The sequence below is a fragment of the Puma concolor genome, chromosome C2 (genome assembly GCF_028749965.1).
Source record: "Puma concolor isolate L17-30 chromosome C2, mPumCon1.1.hap2, whole genome shotgun sequence".
Classification (NCBI taxonomy): Eukaryota; Metazoa; Chordata; class Mammalia; order Carnivora; family Felidae; genus Puma; species Puma concolor.
Window position 1 is genome coordinate 134201653 of NC_141675.1, and position 16765 is coordinate 134218417.

At 38.8% G+C, this 16765-nt stretch overlaps 1 long non-coding RNA gene across 6 annotated transcripts in view; it reads left to right on the top strand.

Annotated features, from left to right (window-relative positions):
* The window catches only part of LOC147577548 (uncharacterized), a 57797-nt gene that overhangs the window by 27032 nt on the left and 14000 nt on the right, over positions 1-16765 (top strand). For 4 of the 6 annotated variants that reach the window (XR_015240389.1, XR_015240385.1, XR_015240390.1 and 1 more), the window contains exon 2: positions 15082-15165. This is a non-coding gene — a long non-coding RNA (uncharacterized LOC147577548). Of the gene's footprint in view, positions 1-2375; positions 2480-15081; positions 15166-16765 lie in introns of all 6 variants that reach the window. The other 2 variants (XR_015240387.1, XR_015240386.1) reach the window with 1 other exon arrangement.

The window sequence follows — 16765 nt, forward strand, 5'->3', positions numbered from 1 at the left end:
GCTTCCCACTGCTGACCTCTCTCACAACCCTTTCTACTGCTTTCTGGAAATATTCTATTCTCTACAACATCCGTGATCTCTTCACAGAACTCACTGTATTCTTGTTCTAATGTAAACTTGGCTTTTCCTTGACATCATAACTTGTCAGGCAGCTTTCTTTAAAGATGCTAGCCATTCTTTCTTCATTTGTATCTCGGGGCCCAGAGGTGATATTCACTTAGACTTTCATTGTTACTTCCAAACCTTGATTCTCCTATCATGCCCCAAAAGCCCTCTTTCTTTGAGTTGTATGATACCCCACTCTAACACCCACTACCGTACCTCAATTATTCTGGTCACTTCCACATTTCTGAGGGCTATAACAAGTGATTCCTCATCAAAAAGAATGTGAAATGAAAATTGTCTTCCTCTTATGTCTTCCAGTCCCCCACTGCCCTCTGTCTGAAAGGAACTATCATCAATTTTTGGATATCCTTCCAGAGATATTTTATGGAAACAGAATCATATGCATACATACATACACATATGTATACATATGTGTATGTATGTATGCATACATACAGGAGAACCAACCATGTGATTAGAGGGTTGGCACTTTCAGTCCCATCTCCTTGACCTCTGGAGAGGAGAAGGGGAACAGAGGTTGAATCAATCACCAATGACCAATGATTTCATCCATTATGCCTATGTAATGAAGACTCCATAAAAATCCGAAAGGAGTTGGTTCAGGGAGCTTCCAGGTTGGTGAAACAGAACTCTTCCATGTGCCACCATGCTGGGCCCCAAACTCCACTAGGACAGAAGATCCTTTGTTTGAGACCTTACCCTATATATCTCGTCATCTGCTTGTTGATTGTATCCTTTAATATCTCTTGTAATAAACTGTAATCTTGTGGGTAAATGGGTTTCCTGAGTTGTGTGAGCTGCTCTAGCAAATTAATCAAACCTAAGGAGGGAGTTGTGGGAACTTGAATTTATAGCTGGCCAGTCAGAAGCACTGTTAACCTGAACTTGTGATTGGTATCTGCAGTGGAGGGTAGTCTTGTGGGACTGAGCCCTTAACCTGTGGAATCTGATGTTATCTCTGGGTGGTATCAGAATTGAGTTGAATTGTAGGACACCTAGTTGGTGTCAGAAGCTTGATTGGTGGAGTAGGAAAAAAACCTCACACATTGGAACTGGGGGCAGAACCCTTACCTATCTTTGTAGTGTTTTGTTGCAGATTTTTACATTATAAGGAAAATAGACCTCTACTGATATATGAATTGAAAATATATTTTTTCCTAGTTTGTTGAATGGTCATTTGGTTTTGGTGTTTGTTGTGTAGAACAATTTTATTCATATGTTATTTACCAATCCATTTTGCTATCTATATTTTATATCATGCTTATACTTTTCCTATTTTGAAATTGATTTTAAAAATTCCTGTGCAACATGGTGACCATAGTTAATAATACTGTATTGCATATTTGAAAGTTGTTGAGAGTAGATCTTGATCTCATCACATGCACACCAGAACTTTGTAAACATGTGGTGATGGACATTGACTAGACATTGTGATCATTTTGCATTATATAAAAATACCAAATCATTATGTGGTACACCTGAAACCAATATAATATTTTATGTCAATTTTACTTCAATTAAAAAAAAGAAAGAAATTCACTATAGTTTTGGTAGAAAGATACTTGAAATATATTTTATTATTATAAAAATTGAGGAGCTTCTCAATATTCCACTTAGTGTGAATTTTGTCAATAAGTGTCAACTAAGAAAAAATTTTGTTTCTTCCAGTACTTCAGTTTTTATGTGAAAAGTTTTGGTCTGGGGCACCTGGGTGGCTCAGTCAGTTAAGTGTCTTACTTTTGACATCAGCTCAGGTCATGATCTCATGGTTCATGAGAGATTCAGCCCTGCGTTGGGCTCTGCACTGTAGAGTGGAGCCTGCTTAGGATTCTCTCTCCCCTCTCTCTCTACCCTCCACCACCGCCTCTCAAAACAAAAAAAGTTAAAAAAAAAAAAAAGTTTTCATCCATCTAAAATCCTAGTCCTTCTAACTCCTGCCACCATCTTGAATCACTTCAGTGCTAATAACCTTTTCAACCTCCCAACCACCACGGTCCTTGCTGTCTTCTCTCCAACAGCCACCTCTCTTCCCACCACTTACCACCATATCCTGGAGCTTCTCATCCCCTGTGAGACCCTTCTCTTTTACTGAAAACTTAAACCTCTCCCATTCCACTCCCTCATCACAGTCCCTTACCCTTTTATGTTTCTTGCAGTCCTAATTTGACTACATATTCATAATAGTTTTCTCAAGACCTCTGACCCTTACTGCCTCCTTTTTTTCTCATATTGTCTGTCTCTCCTCCTAGGCAGGACCACATAATGACTTTCATGAGACCTAGGGATTTTTGCCTTGATGGGCCCCTTTCTCCACTAAAAAAAGGAAGAAAAATTACAGTTGCACTTATAAAAGGTAAATATAACAGTTTCTTTGGCTTAAAAAGTTTATTTTTTCTTCTGATTCCGAAAGAAATTAAAACATTTTTGTGGACCTAGACTGTGTGCCTAAAGTATTAGTAGGCTCTTGCTTCCAGGCACTGATTTACTGCTTACCCACTTTCTCAGCACCACCTTCTGCTCTCTTGGCCCCTTGCTTTTCTGATTATCTGCACTGCTAAACCTCAAACCTATATGAATCTTTTGCATGATACTAGAGAAAAATCATAAAGGGGATTGATGCCATTACAGATTTAGGTCTATGACATGAATTGAGCCCTTGACAGTGTTTAATAATTTTTCTACATGACTCTGATCAATTATCTGTGTCATTTATATTAGCGCATATTAGCTATTTCAAATCATTTTGCATTCTACTCAACTAAGAGGAAATAAAGCTTGAACTCTCTTAACTCCCCATTGTTCTATGTTCTGATTAGCCTTGACTAGGCTTAAGATTTAGTGGCTTAAAACAATTCTTTTTCTCCAGTTGTTCTGTGGGTTGCTGGGTAGTTCTCATTTTGGGTGTCTCATGTGATTGCAGCTTGACCAAAGATAGTCAGCCTGGCCTATAGACAGTTGAAGATTAGACTTGGCTGGATGCCCAAGATGTCTGTCCCACAAGGCTGGCAACTGTTGTTGGTTGTAAGCTAAGAGCTGGGCTGGGGATATTGAGCAGAGCACCTATATGGGACTAGCCTCCAGTGGCTCTGTGTGCCTGCTCACAGCATGTTGTCTAGGTCTGAAAGGGAATGTCCCAAGATCAAGTATTCCCAAATGTGGTCAGAAGTGCTAGAAGTCCCAGAATGTCAGTTCTACTGCATTCTGCTGGTCTAGCAAGTCATTAAACACAGCCTAGATTCAAGGGTAAGACCATCTTTTGATGAGGGAGTGACACGGTTACATTATTAAAGGACATATGGAAAGAAAGTGTAATCTGCCACATCCTAATACAAAATTAGTTACCTCTTTCCCCATTTTTATTTGCTTCATTCCCATCCCATTCTTTATATCTTTTCATGCCTGATCTTTTAACATAGGCTGTTCTTAGCCTTCCCACCTCTTCAGAGACCTCATTTTATCAAGTATCTTCCCTCTGTGTGTTCAGTCTTTCCCTCTACTGGTTGCTTTCTTATGAATATCCTCAATTCTCACTCTTAAGAATAATTAACTTTGGATCTATATTCTACCACAGATAAATGTCTTATATATTTGTTTTAATATGTAAACACAATGTTTGAAAATTTGATCTATCCTTATTGATTTCATCTTTCTGACCTTTTCTTCATTGCTCAATTTACTGGACATTGGATATGGACTACCATCCCTACCACCATGTTGAAACTATTCTTTTTGTTACTAAAGACTTCCTAATTGCCTAATCGAACAGGCACTTTAAAATCTTTAAACTTTTGGTAGTGTTTGAAGATATTGATTACTCCCTTGTTCTTGAGACTATTCATGGGCTTTTATGAATACTTCTTTACTGATTTTTCTTTTCTTTTCTTTTCTTTTCTTTTCTTTTCTTTTCTTTTCTTTCCTTTTCTTTTCTTTTTCCTTTTCTCTTCTTTTCTTTTTGAGAGAGAGAGCATGCACAAGTGAGGGAGAGGAGCAGAGGGATAGAGAATCTAAAGCAGGGTCCACACAAATGCAGGGCTCAATCCAACATCCCTGGGATCATGACCTGAGCCAAAATCAAAGGTCAGTTGCTCAACTGACTGAGCCACCCAGGCACCCCTCTACTGGTTATCTGTATGACTTCTTGGAACAATATAAGTGCTAAAGTCTTAGAGAATGAAAGTAATGAATAGGGTAGTATTGAGGCTGTGTTGTTGTTGTTGTTGTTGTTGTTGTTGTTGTTGTTGTTTAAGCTGGAAACCACAGTCTGGAAAAAGAAAACAGCAATTCTCTTGTAGGTTTAGGACTTGTAGAAGGAAGCAGCCCTTACTGGAATTGACTGCAAGGGAAGGAATCTGGAGAAGGCTAAATTTCAGTTAAGACAAGAAGGTGAAAGAAACCTTAGATAAGAACCTACCTTGACATAACAATTATGGTGAAGTCATGTTAGTATGAGGAGAGAGCACTATAAATGCATCTGAAATAAAATTTGTTTCAAACTAGCAGTGGTAGTACAAACCATTTACCATGGTTTCCAAGTTACTATTCTAGAATAGATATGGTATAGTTAATGCATAATCAATTAATTATGGCTTGTCTAGAAAGACTACTAAAATTCCAGACGATAGTGCTTGATTATGTACTTATTCAAGAATTTTAATTAAGTGGAATTAATTCACTTAATGATGTAATGAACATAATGATCTTAAGAAGAACTTACAGTCTGACCTCCCCTAGCTGGAGAACAATTGTCCCAGAAGACTCGTTTTAGTACTGACTTATACTTGCTCGTATAATCAAGTAGTCAGTCAGATATAAACCTCCTTGAATTTAATTTATATACCATTTTCTTCTTTATTTCCTATCTAAAATGGTCTAAAATGGTAAGAATTTAAGGAGCAGTTAGTTGTTAATTACAGTAAAATCATATTTCAAATTACCATGAATTTGCTTTGAAATGTGGGAAAAAGACTTTCAGTGTTGACCGTGATAGACTGAAATTCAAAAAGAATAAAAGCAAAAATGTACCATAATTGCTGCTGAAACAGAAGCTATTGATTTCTTCCCCATCATCTTATCAAACAGACAGTGAAAGGAGAAAAATACAAGTTCAAAGGGACCAGCAACTCAGGTATTGGGCAGGAACTTCGAGTGAAAATTTCAGCCTCATTAAAAACATTTAAAGGAACCAACTTGTCTTCATGTAGGAATCATTATTCTCAGTTTGAGTTCATGCTCTGGAGTCTTTCACCTTTTCAGAAGGGTGCATTCTGTGCAATTCTAAGAAGTGCTTCTTTAATGGGAGGGATTTATGTTAAGTTAGTTCAGGAGAGGTAGACAATTGTGGAGCCTTTTTAATGGACTACAAAAGACTGTCAAGTAATTAAATAGATTTCTTTTCCTTTAGACTGTTCCATGGTTTTAAAAACACTCCACTGAGCATGTAAAATCAATTTCCATTACTGGCCTTGACCTTTGCAGTTTTATAAACATGTTTTTCCCTGGGTTTGGAATGTGGTTCAAAGGCAATAGTAGAAGACTGGAGGATAAGATAGGTCATTGTAATAAAAGTTACTGCTTTTACAATGAAAATCTTTTCACACAGGCATTCATTCAACTGTGTATATTATAAATATAATTATGTAAGTATCTGCTTCTCTGTGTTTATATTGTATATGCATATGTGCATTTATATTAGAGGCAGGATTTTTATTTTATTGCTCTGTAATTAAAAAAAAAAAATCTTTGTTTTCGCTGCACGAGGTATTTTTCCCTTTCCCATTCCAAAAAAGTAGCCAAACCATTGTGTTCCTTTGCCCCAAGGGCTTTGGGTTGCTGAATGGAAAGCAGATGTTGCCAGAGGACAGCTTCATTCCTTTTTTTTTTTTTTTTTTTTTTGGTTTTGTTTTGAAAGACTAGATCCATTGTGGGGACCCATTCTCTTCTCTGGAAGAGAATAAAGATGAGGGCTTTATTGGGGGTGTGATATTGGGGGTGGAAACAGAACTGGATATAGGTAAGCAAATCCTTGAGTTCAGCAGGAGGAAGGGGGTTTAGGTGGTTTCCAAAAAAGGTAGCACAGGTCTTACTTGTTAACTCCCAGTTGGGTGGATTGCTATAGGATGCTAGGGAAGAGGGGCTCTAGGAGCTATGGCCAGGAACTGAGATGACAGGGACCTTTGTTCAAGTTGTGAGTACAACTTCCTTCAGGGACAAATCATGTGATCTTGGACAGTGAAAATATCAGTGGGGATCAGTGGAGACCATAAGCCAATATGTTGGAGTGCAGAAGACATCCTCACTCCCAACCTTTGTATCAACTGGAAATGTGAATGGAGGAGGTCAGTCCAGAAATGACTGAAATGGAATTTCCTGCCAGCTGATTGGTACTCTAAACAGCTCAGTTGCATTTAAACAAAATAAATGTGCTGTCTTACACTCAGAATTATGGTGACATTTTCACTGTCCTTTATTTTCCCCACACTTCATCTTTAAGTTAGCAATTATTAAACTCACTTTGCAGAGTTGTTTTAGCATTAAATTAGATGACACGTACAAAGTGACTATATCAAATCATCTATGTTCAATAAATTTTCACCAGGAAATATTCATATGTGTACATACTGTTGCAAGAATAGAATCAGGTGCTAGGTTTTCAAAGAAGTACAAGACATACTTCTGGTTCCCAAGGATTTTATTATAATTAGAGATGCAGATTAAGTATATAGGACTATCTAGAAGTACTAGGTTTATATCTCTAAGCAAGAAATGCAGGCAGTTGAAACCTGGGGAGGACCAGAGGAAAATTGAATGGAAGAGTTTGGAAGCAGGAATCATGACACAGAACAGAAAACCTACAGGAAACTTAGAAGAGAAGATGGCAACTTTATGCATGAAGGGAATTTGAGTATGATGCCATCGCTGGAAAATTTCACCAAGATATAAATAGTTATTCATACAATATTTGGACAGTAGGTTTAGATTTTTTTTCCCTGTGCCTTTTTCCCCCTCAGTTTTTTAAAAATCAAAGCTATAGGTGCACAAGGCTTAAATAATAAAATAACAGGATAATACAAACCACCACCACCAACAACAAAAACTTTAGTCTCTCTCATCCATTTCTCTTTACCCAGAAGCAACCACGTTTAGCTCTTTTATTTTTTCTTGGGTATATGACCTTCCTTTTTGTAAATAAAATTTTTATTCTTGATTTTTTTAATTTCAGTCATTATCTATTGATATTAATATATCCCATTTTGGAAGATGATGATTTTTCTTTAGTCCTCATGCCTATACCTCACTCTGTCACATGCCTATTTTTTTTTTTTTTGCTCCCCACATTTCTTTTATAGTTATTTCATAATTTGGGTTGGAGAAAAATTATTGCATTATTATTATTATTATTATTATTATTATGATAAATGCTATTATTCACAGCTATGCCTTGTAGAATGTAATGATTAATACAAGTATGATTATTCCTCCCACTCACAGCTATGTTTCTCCTGGATTAAAAAATTGTCCTGAAATTGTTTAAAATTAGTTTTCCGTGTATTTCTAACTGCAACTATCTGCCAGTTGCTTAAATCTCTTCTTGGTATGTTCAGACACGTACGTTATTCTGGCTTTGCATATCCTTGAAGCACCCTAACCTGCCCTAATCTAGAAAGGCTATCTTCAGGGCCTCTCCACACCTATGACCATGGGATTGCTCTTGACCAGGATCTTGTAATTTCTTCTACCTCTCTCACCTGTAGAATTCCTGACTCCAGGGTCTTATGTCTTCCTTGTTTTTGGTCTACCCGCTGTGAAGCATAGCTTTTAAGTGATTATCTGACAGAGGGTACAGGTAATGTAAAATTTTTGATACACTGAGTATCTGAAAACATCCTTATTCTTCCTCATACTTAACTGACAGTTTGGCTGAATAGAGACATCTGTTGAGAAATATTTTTCCTCAGAATTTTTAAGGTGTTGGTCTTCTACTTCCAGTGTGCTGCTGAAAAATCCAAAGCTATTCATATTCTCCATCTTTTTAGGTGACCATCTATCCCCAGCCCCCCACCTGGAAGCTTGCCTTTGTCCCAGTGTTTTAAGATTTCACAATGACATGACTTTGGTGTGTCTTGCCTGGGTACTCTGGATTCTCTTTTAGTCTGCATACTTAGGTCATTCTGTTCTGGGAAATACACTTGAAATGTTTCATAAGTAACTTTCTCCCTTCATTTTCTCTGTGCTGTTTCTTGGGAACTCCTTTCATCTAATGTTGACCTTGTGAATTTGTCTTCTAATTTTCTCATTTTTTTTTCTCCTCTTTTCCATTCTTTATCTTTTTTGGCTCTGCTTTCTGAGGGATTTCTCCAGTTTTTATCTTCTGACACTTTTATTGAGTTTTTCATTTATGCCATTGTTATTTTTTAAATTTCTAATATCATATGTTTATTTACTGATTTTTTTAAAACAGGCTATACTTGTTTCATTGAAACAGAGTCTTACCTCCATGAAGATGTTAATAATAAAATGTTTTCTTCTCTTATATTGTCTGATTCTTCCAGTTTGCTTATACTGTAACTGTATTCTCTGTTTTTTGTATTAAAGATGTCTTAAGTATCCGGTGATCCTTTGCGTTTGCACATATTTAAGAGTGTGGCACACTTAGAGTGTGATAGCAGAGATTGCTGGCTTTGTTGTAGGGAGATCTGTCTGGAAGAGTGCTATCTAATATAACTGTATTCAATGATGCACATGTTCTATATGTACACTGTCCAATATCATAGCCACTATATATCAATCACTAGTGCCACTGAGGAACTGATGCTTAAATTTTACTTAATTTAATTAATCAAAGTTTTAATGTAAATCATTACAAGTGACTAGTAGCTACTATATTGGACAATACAGGCCTATGGTTTTTCTTTGAATTTTTTCCTTAATGAATTGAGTTGGATTCATTAGAGAGAGAACTTTTTTTTTTTTAAGTTTATTTATTTTGAGGGGCGCCTGGGTGGCGCAGTCGGTTAAGCGTCCGACTTCAGCCAGGTCACGATCTCGCGGTCCGTGAGTTCGAGCCCCGCGTCGGGCTCTGAGCTGATGGCTCAGAGCCTGGAGCCTGTTTCCGATTCTGTGTCTCCCTCTCTCTCTGCCCCTCCCCCGTTCATGCTCTGTCTCTCTCTGTCCCAAAAAGAAATAAACGTTGAAAAAAAAATTAAAAAAAAAAAAAAGTTTATTTATTTTGAGAGAGAGACAGAGAGAGTCAGGAAGGGGCAGGGAGAGAGGGAGAGAGAAAGAAACTCAAGCAGGTTCCAGCTGTCAGCACAGAACCTGATGTGGGGCTCAAACTCATGAACCATGAGACCATGACCTGAGCTGAAATCAAGAGTCAGCCCCTTAACCAACTAAGCCACCCAGGTGCCCCTAGAGAAAGATCTTTGAATGTTTTTCTGGAAGGTTAGGCTTTGATTGCTACCATTCTGAGAGCCACATAGAGATGGAGGACTGGGGGCAGGGATGATTTTCATTCCCAATATGCCAACAGCCACCTATTCTTAATTTTCTGCTTAGTATTGCAGCACCCCCCAACTCTCCCAGAGTTCTCTGGCTTAGCTTTTCTAGAAGATAAACTTATAGGCTTTTGTTGTGGGTAAATAGGGGATTTGAGGCTCTAACTGTGTCTTCTTCTTGGTTCTACCTTCAGCGCTATTTCCAGAGCTGTCTAGTGCCATCAGTTCCCAAAGCTTGTTTGTAATCAATGCTTCTCAGCTTTGCCCCTCCCCCCCCACTTTTTGATATTATGTCTTTCCTCATACTTTGTCCTTATGATTTGATGTTTTGGAAAAATAATATTTATCATGTTTTAGTGGGATTTCAGAAAAGTATAAAAAACAAATGTGCATGTTCAGTCATCATCTTTACTCCACAGTTAAGTTGTTTCATATGTGGGTTGTCTTTGCCCATTCAGGCTGCTATAACAAAAGTACCGTAGACTGACTTAAACAACCGACATTTATTTCCTGTGGTTTTGGAAGCTGAGAAGTCCAAGATCAAGGTGCTGGCAGATTTAGTGTCTGGTGAGAACACTAATCCCATTGATGAGAGGCTCCACCTCATGACCTAATCACCTCCGAAATGCCCTACCTCCTAATATCATCACTTTGACGGTTAAGATTTCAGCATATGAATTTGGGGAAAAGGATTATCTACAATGTCATCCAACTATTGTTAATTTAGAAATCATACCTCCCAGAATAATTTCAAATTTGTAAAATGTTTTTGCATTAAAAAAAAATAAACTCCATCAGCTGACTTCTATAAGCATTTTAAACATCTACTGAGACTGAATCAGGATAATTGAATAGGTCTCCCATAACAGGAGAGACTTTGATCAGGTTCAAATATTAGGTAGATTTTTATCTCTAAGAAAAAATTTGGGTAAAACTATACCATCTATTCAAATATATGTAATTAACTTTTTGAATTAATTAAACAGGCCCCCCTGTAACAGGAAAGACTTTGTAAAGACTCAAATACAAGTCAATTCCTTCTATTTCTTTGGGATAATTTTTGAGAAAACATCATTTATATTCAAGTTAATATTGTATTTAGGCAAATCTATATAAAATATAAAGCATGGGTGTAACCTAGTCAGCACTAGTGTGTTTTCTTTCCTTGTCTCCCACTGAGCGGAGGTCAATAATGATGGTTAGATTTTTGTGGGGGTGCATATTCAGATTACCATGATTTGCAGAAAATAAAGTAATATTTTTTGTTCATCCATATTTATGGAACTGGGCATAAGCCCAACATATATTTAATTTTTTTTTAATGTCTTTTTATTTTATTTTTGAGAGAGAGAGTGAGACAGAGCATGAGCAGGGGAGGGCCAGAGAGAGGGAGACACAGAATCTGAAGCAGGTTCCAGGCTCCGAGCTGTCAGCACAGAGCCCAATGCGGGGCTGGAAACCACGAACCATGAGAACGACCTGAGCTGAAGTCGGACGCCCAACCGACTGAGCCACCCAGGCGCCCCAAATATTTAAAAGAATATATGACAAGCGAGGTCAGTAGAGTTATGGGCAGAGTAAACCATTTAACTTTATAAAGTAATGTGGGTTTTTTTTTTTTATGTTTATTTTTGAGAGAGAGAGAGAGAGAGAGAGACAGAGTGTGAATAGGGAAGGGTCAGAGAGAGGGAGACACAGAACTGGAAGCAGGCTCCATGAGCACAGAGCCCAACATGGGACTCGAACTTACAGATTGCGAGATCATGACCTGAGCCAAAGTTGGATACTTAACTGACTGAGCCAGCCAGGAGCCCCTAAAATGATATGTTTTAAACTTATTTCAGTTTGGACCTTATATGGAGTTGGATGATTTATTTATGCTCCTCATTTTCTAACTCTAAGATGACTTTCCATGCGAAATAAAGATGGTCATTCATCTCCTATCCACTACAGGTAAGGCCAGTCAAGGTCCATGCTTAGAACTTTCAAAGTGCTCCGGTCTTCTCCAAGATTGTGACCTTGGGGCATAAGCCACCAGAGCTGCCTGGTTTTGCTAACATGACCTTTGGATGCTAAAATGAACCCCTTTTCAGTAGATTGCTCTTCTGATTTTGTTAAATCTAGAATTTGACTTCTGTGTAAATCTTAGTGGTCAAGAAATCACACTTGTGCTTGTTTTTCTGTTTAGTGCTTAAAGCCAGCACCCCACCCACGTTGTTCTGCCTTTTCCATAAACTCTTACTCTGCTTCAAATCTGTACCTCACAGTTAAATATCTAATTCTACAGCGTGTGGTTGGTACTTTGCTTCAGATAGTCCTTACTCCCTGTCTGCTGCTCTCCCCTTAGCATCTAACTAAATTGTGATGGTTCAGAAGACAGGAGTCATGCTTGATATGTCTTTGTAACCTCCACAGTGCCACATATGTGGAGGCATTCAGATTATGCTTTATTTTACCATGATACAGAACTGTGATGTGTGCCACCACTTATCTTGTACATCCTCTGTTCCAAATGCCGTGGAGGCGCTTTACATATTATTTTGCATCCTACATAGATCCTGCAAGGGAACTGATATTCTTATCTAATTTCTCAGTTGAATCTGACACTCAGAGGAAGCAAGTAACTTACAAATAGTAGGCATCAGAGTCAAGATTTGGACTCAGATTGAACCCAGGACTTGAATCCATGTTCTTTCTACTACTGTATATCCACTTGCCTCATTCTCAGATTTCACATAGAATCCAAATAAGCATATTATAGCAGCATTACTTAGCTTTCAGCTAGATTTTATTTTGGGCTACTAACATAGATGAAATCCAAGTCCTAGCTGATGACTTCCAATGTTAGCTCTGCTCTTTTGAGAATTAGGTGACCAACTTTCTGAGCAAAAGTACTTGTCTTGGGGTGCCTGGGTGGCTCAGTTGGTTAAGTGTTCTACTCTTGATTTTGGTTCAGGTCATGATCTCATGATTTGTGAGATCGAGCCCCTCATCGGGCTCTGGGCTAACAGCAAAGGGCCTGCTTGGGATTCTCTCTCTCCCTATCTTTCTGCTCCTCCCCCATGCACTCACCCTCTCTCTCTCTCTTTCTCTCTCTGTCTGTCTGTCTCTAAATAAAGAAATAAACTTAAAAAACAAAAGTACTTGTCTCTTTAGGGCTACTGGAAGCTGGTGAGAGAGCCCAGGAGTGTCAAGATATTATCAGTGAACAGTCTGGTTTTAAAACCCAGGACTTAGGTGCCTGGGTGGCGCAGTCGGTTGAGCGTCCGACTTCAGCCAGGTCACGATCTCGCGGTCCATGAGTTCGAGCCCCGCGTCAGGCTCTGGGCTGATGGCTCAGAGCCTGGAGCCTGTTTCCGATTCTGTGTCTCCCTCTCTCTCTGCCCCTCCCCCGTTCATGCTCTGTCTCTCTCTGTCCCAAAAATAAATAAATGTTGAAAAAAAAAAAATTTAAAACCCAGGACTTCCCCTGAGTCCAACAATGGCAGGACTATGTAGTGATGTAGGGTCTAACTTGTCCCTTCATTTCCTTCTCTGCATTTCATTACTCCCACATTTTTAAAACAACGCTTCCTCTATGATATAATAATGGGCAAGCACTCTGAGTTTTCAAGTGACAAGTGAGTGCCAGGAATATTTTATTTGTCTTGGAAAGATATAAATTCCTAGGTCTATACAGATTCCAGTGGCTTTCAGAGAGACAGAGCATGCTGCTCTCCTTAAGAAAGGCCACCAATGGGAGTGATTTCTGGTGATGCAATGCTGATATTTTAGTACCATTCTGGAGAGGGAAGAGGTGGGGTTTCTCTGGAGCCAGATGAACTCACAATTAGTTCTCACCGAGGCTGCTTAAGCAATTATGATGAAACCAAATCACATTACTTTTTTCTTCTACTCCTGATAAAAGCCTCAACTCTGTTGCTTCTGCCCCATAGGGCACTTGGCTGGCCATTATTCCTAACACTATAGACGCTATTCTTTGCTTCTGTTTCCAAGCTACAACTGTCACAGTGTAAAATAAGAAGTGTGGGGGGAATAATGCACACCTCTCGGTCTCACTACTTCAGAGGCACCTAGCAACCCAGTCTCCAGGCAAGCAGCACGAATCTCCCGGGTAGTTTACTGCCCACTCACAGCAGAGGCGGCGTGCTCTCTGCAAATAGCCTACGTCTTTGCCATTGCCAGCTTGGTGGTGGGGTGGTAGTGTCATTTGGTATCCTTAGGGATATTTGGTTCTTGTTCTGGGAAGACTAGGACAAAGCAATGACAATTTCCCCAAAGCTGTTTATGGAATCAGAAATGAGGTCAAGCAGTTCTGTACTTGGGGTTGCATAGTCTAAAATCAAAAGCAATCATTTTCAATCTTTGTATTTTTGGTCTTTGACACATTTCTGTCACGAATTTTCCAAAATGTTCATGACACTCTTCTAAAGGAGGAAAAGAGTGTTTCCCAGTTGTATCTATGCAATGAACAACCCTCCTGGCCATTTTGTCCACCTATCAACACACCAATAAAACATTCCCATAGTTTTTACCAAATCTACTTCCTCCCTGCAAAATGTTAATTGGGCTGAAGACAACCCTGCACTGGTTTACCAACCAGCCACATGAATTTTCCATTTCAGGCTCATGTACCACATGGCCTTATGTACGGATGTTGAGCTTCTAATTTGCTTTCTTTACCTCAGGGAACTGTTAAAGGTTCTTTGCTTCTTTACTACTTGTATTTCATCTGCATTTTAACCCTCCCCTAGAGTGAAAGCCCTGGAGAATGGAAGTTACCTCTCTTTTGGAGGGAAACCAGTCTTTTCCTGTGGTGACTGATTAAAGAATGGAAGGACATGCAGAGCCTGATCTAGGAAACAGTGCTGCTGGATAGAGGGCTGATCCCAAGATACCAGGAAGGGAATAGGTTTAACCTTCAAGTCATTCCCTCTCTCACTCACCAAACAGTTATGGAATTCCTACCATGTTTTAGGCCCTCTGCTAGGAGCAAGGGAGACAAATACAAATAAAAAATCTTACTGACAAACTCATATTCTGCGGGATATTTTAGTGAAAACAACAGGAACAATGTCAGACTCACTGTATACAAGCACGTTTAAAGTGCTTTGGGAGCTCAGATGGGATGGGAGGGCTCTCTAGGGAGGCAGGAGGGGAGAGGGAGTGAGATTTATATAATTTGATTTTTAATAATAGCTCTGTTAAACATTGTCTCACGACATTCCTGAAAAATTAACACTTGGCTCCTATGAGCTGTTGAGAACCTGCTCCAGCCACACCTTAGGATGAAGGTGAAATTGGGAAGTGTAGGTATATCTTGTAGCTGCCAACTATGAAGTTTGGGCTCTCCATAGGTCAGGATAACTTGAAATTTTAATGTTTTTGTTTCTCTTGTTTTATGTATTTTTATTTTCTCCCACCAGAGAAGGTGATTAACTTTAGTTTTTCCTTATTTCAGAGGCTTTTCTATTGCTCGGCCAAAACTCTTTCTCTAAAGAGCTAGACTTGACAATAGGACCACCTGGATACGGCCAAGGAGAAGGTTAGTAATGATCATTGTAGACTAAGACCAGAGGGCCATTCTTGAATGTATTTTGTGAGATCCTTGTGAATTTCAAAAGATTCTTGGTGGAAAGAATAAGCCTAATAAAAAGACTGAAATTGGGGGTGGGTGGCTGGAGGGGATGGGTTAAATGGGTGACCAGCATTAAGGAGGGCACTTTTTGAGATGAGCACTGGGGGTGTCATATGTAAGAGATGAATCAGTGGGTTCTCCTGAAGCTAAGACTACACTGTATGTTAACTAACTTGAATCTAAATAAAAATAAAACAAATAAATAGAAGACTGAAATTGACTTTCTCCCCAACTAAGTAGCAGAGAGTTCAGCATAATTTAACTATTTTAGAGAAGTTAAGAGAAATGATGTTTCTTACATTCCAGTGTTGTGGAATAAAACTGATGCCTGTTCCAGCTATAGGTCATACATGCTTTTTTTAACCAAAAATGTGACCTGATTGTATTTAAAATTTAGAAGGATAATTGTCACCCACATAGAGAAGGAATTGGAAGGAATTTTTCTCACTCTAAAATGAGACTAGTTAGGTGTGAGCATCTACCATGTTAAGGAGAACAATCAGGGTAGTCTGTGTGAATAAAGAGGAGAGGACAGGCTCCATAATATGTCAGAGGATAAATGACAAAGGGTGACAAATGACAAGTTATAGGATTTAAAATGTGAGTTGCTCTGACTTAGAGGCAAATGCAACCCAGTGCCTCTGTTGGTTACCCCTGCCTTTTGCATGCCTGGCACAGTGCCTCATACTTATCAGGTACTTAATAAACACATGTTGAATGGATGAAAGAGTAAATAAATCCAATGCACAAACAAATATGCATGTTTTTACTACATTAAAAATGACTCTGGTCAAGAGAATGTTAAGACAAGCCACAGACTGAGAGAAAATCTTTACAAAAGATATATCTGAAAAGGGATTGTTACCTGAAATAATACAGAGAAGTTTTAAAACTCAACAACAAGGTGCCTGGGTGGCTCAGTTGGTTAATCATCTGACTCTTGGTTTCAGCTCAGGTCATGATCTCACAGTTTCATGAATTTGAGCCCCACATGGGGCTCTGTGCTGGCAGTTTGGAGCCTGCTTGGGATTTTCTCTCTCTCTCTCTCTCTTTCTTTCTCTCTCTCCCTTTCTCTCTGCCCCTCCCCCACTTGTGTTGTCTCTGTCTCTCTCAAAATAAATAAATAAACTTAAAAAACACAAACCCAACAATAAGAAATGAACAACCTGATTTAAAAAATTGGCAAAACCTGAAAAGATGTCTTACCAAAGAAGATATACAAATAGCAAATAAGCCTATGTCATTAAGGAAATGTAAATTAAAACAATAATGAGGGGTGCCTGGGTGGCTCAGTCAGTTAAGCCTCTTAATTTCATTAAATTCAAATTAATTCATTCAAATTCATTCAAATTAATTAAGACTCTTAATTTCAGCTCAGGTCTTGATCTTATGGTTTGTGATATGGAGCCCTACATCAGGATCTGTGCTGACAGTGCAGAGCCTGCTTGGGATTCTCTCTCTCCCTTTCTGCCACCACCCCCCCCCCCACTCGCATTCATTCTCTCTC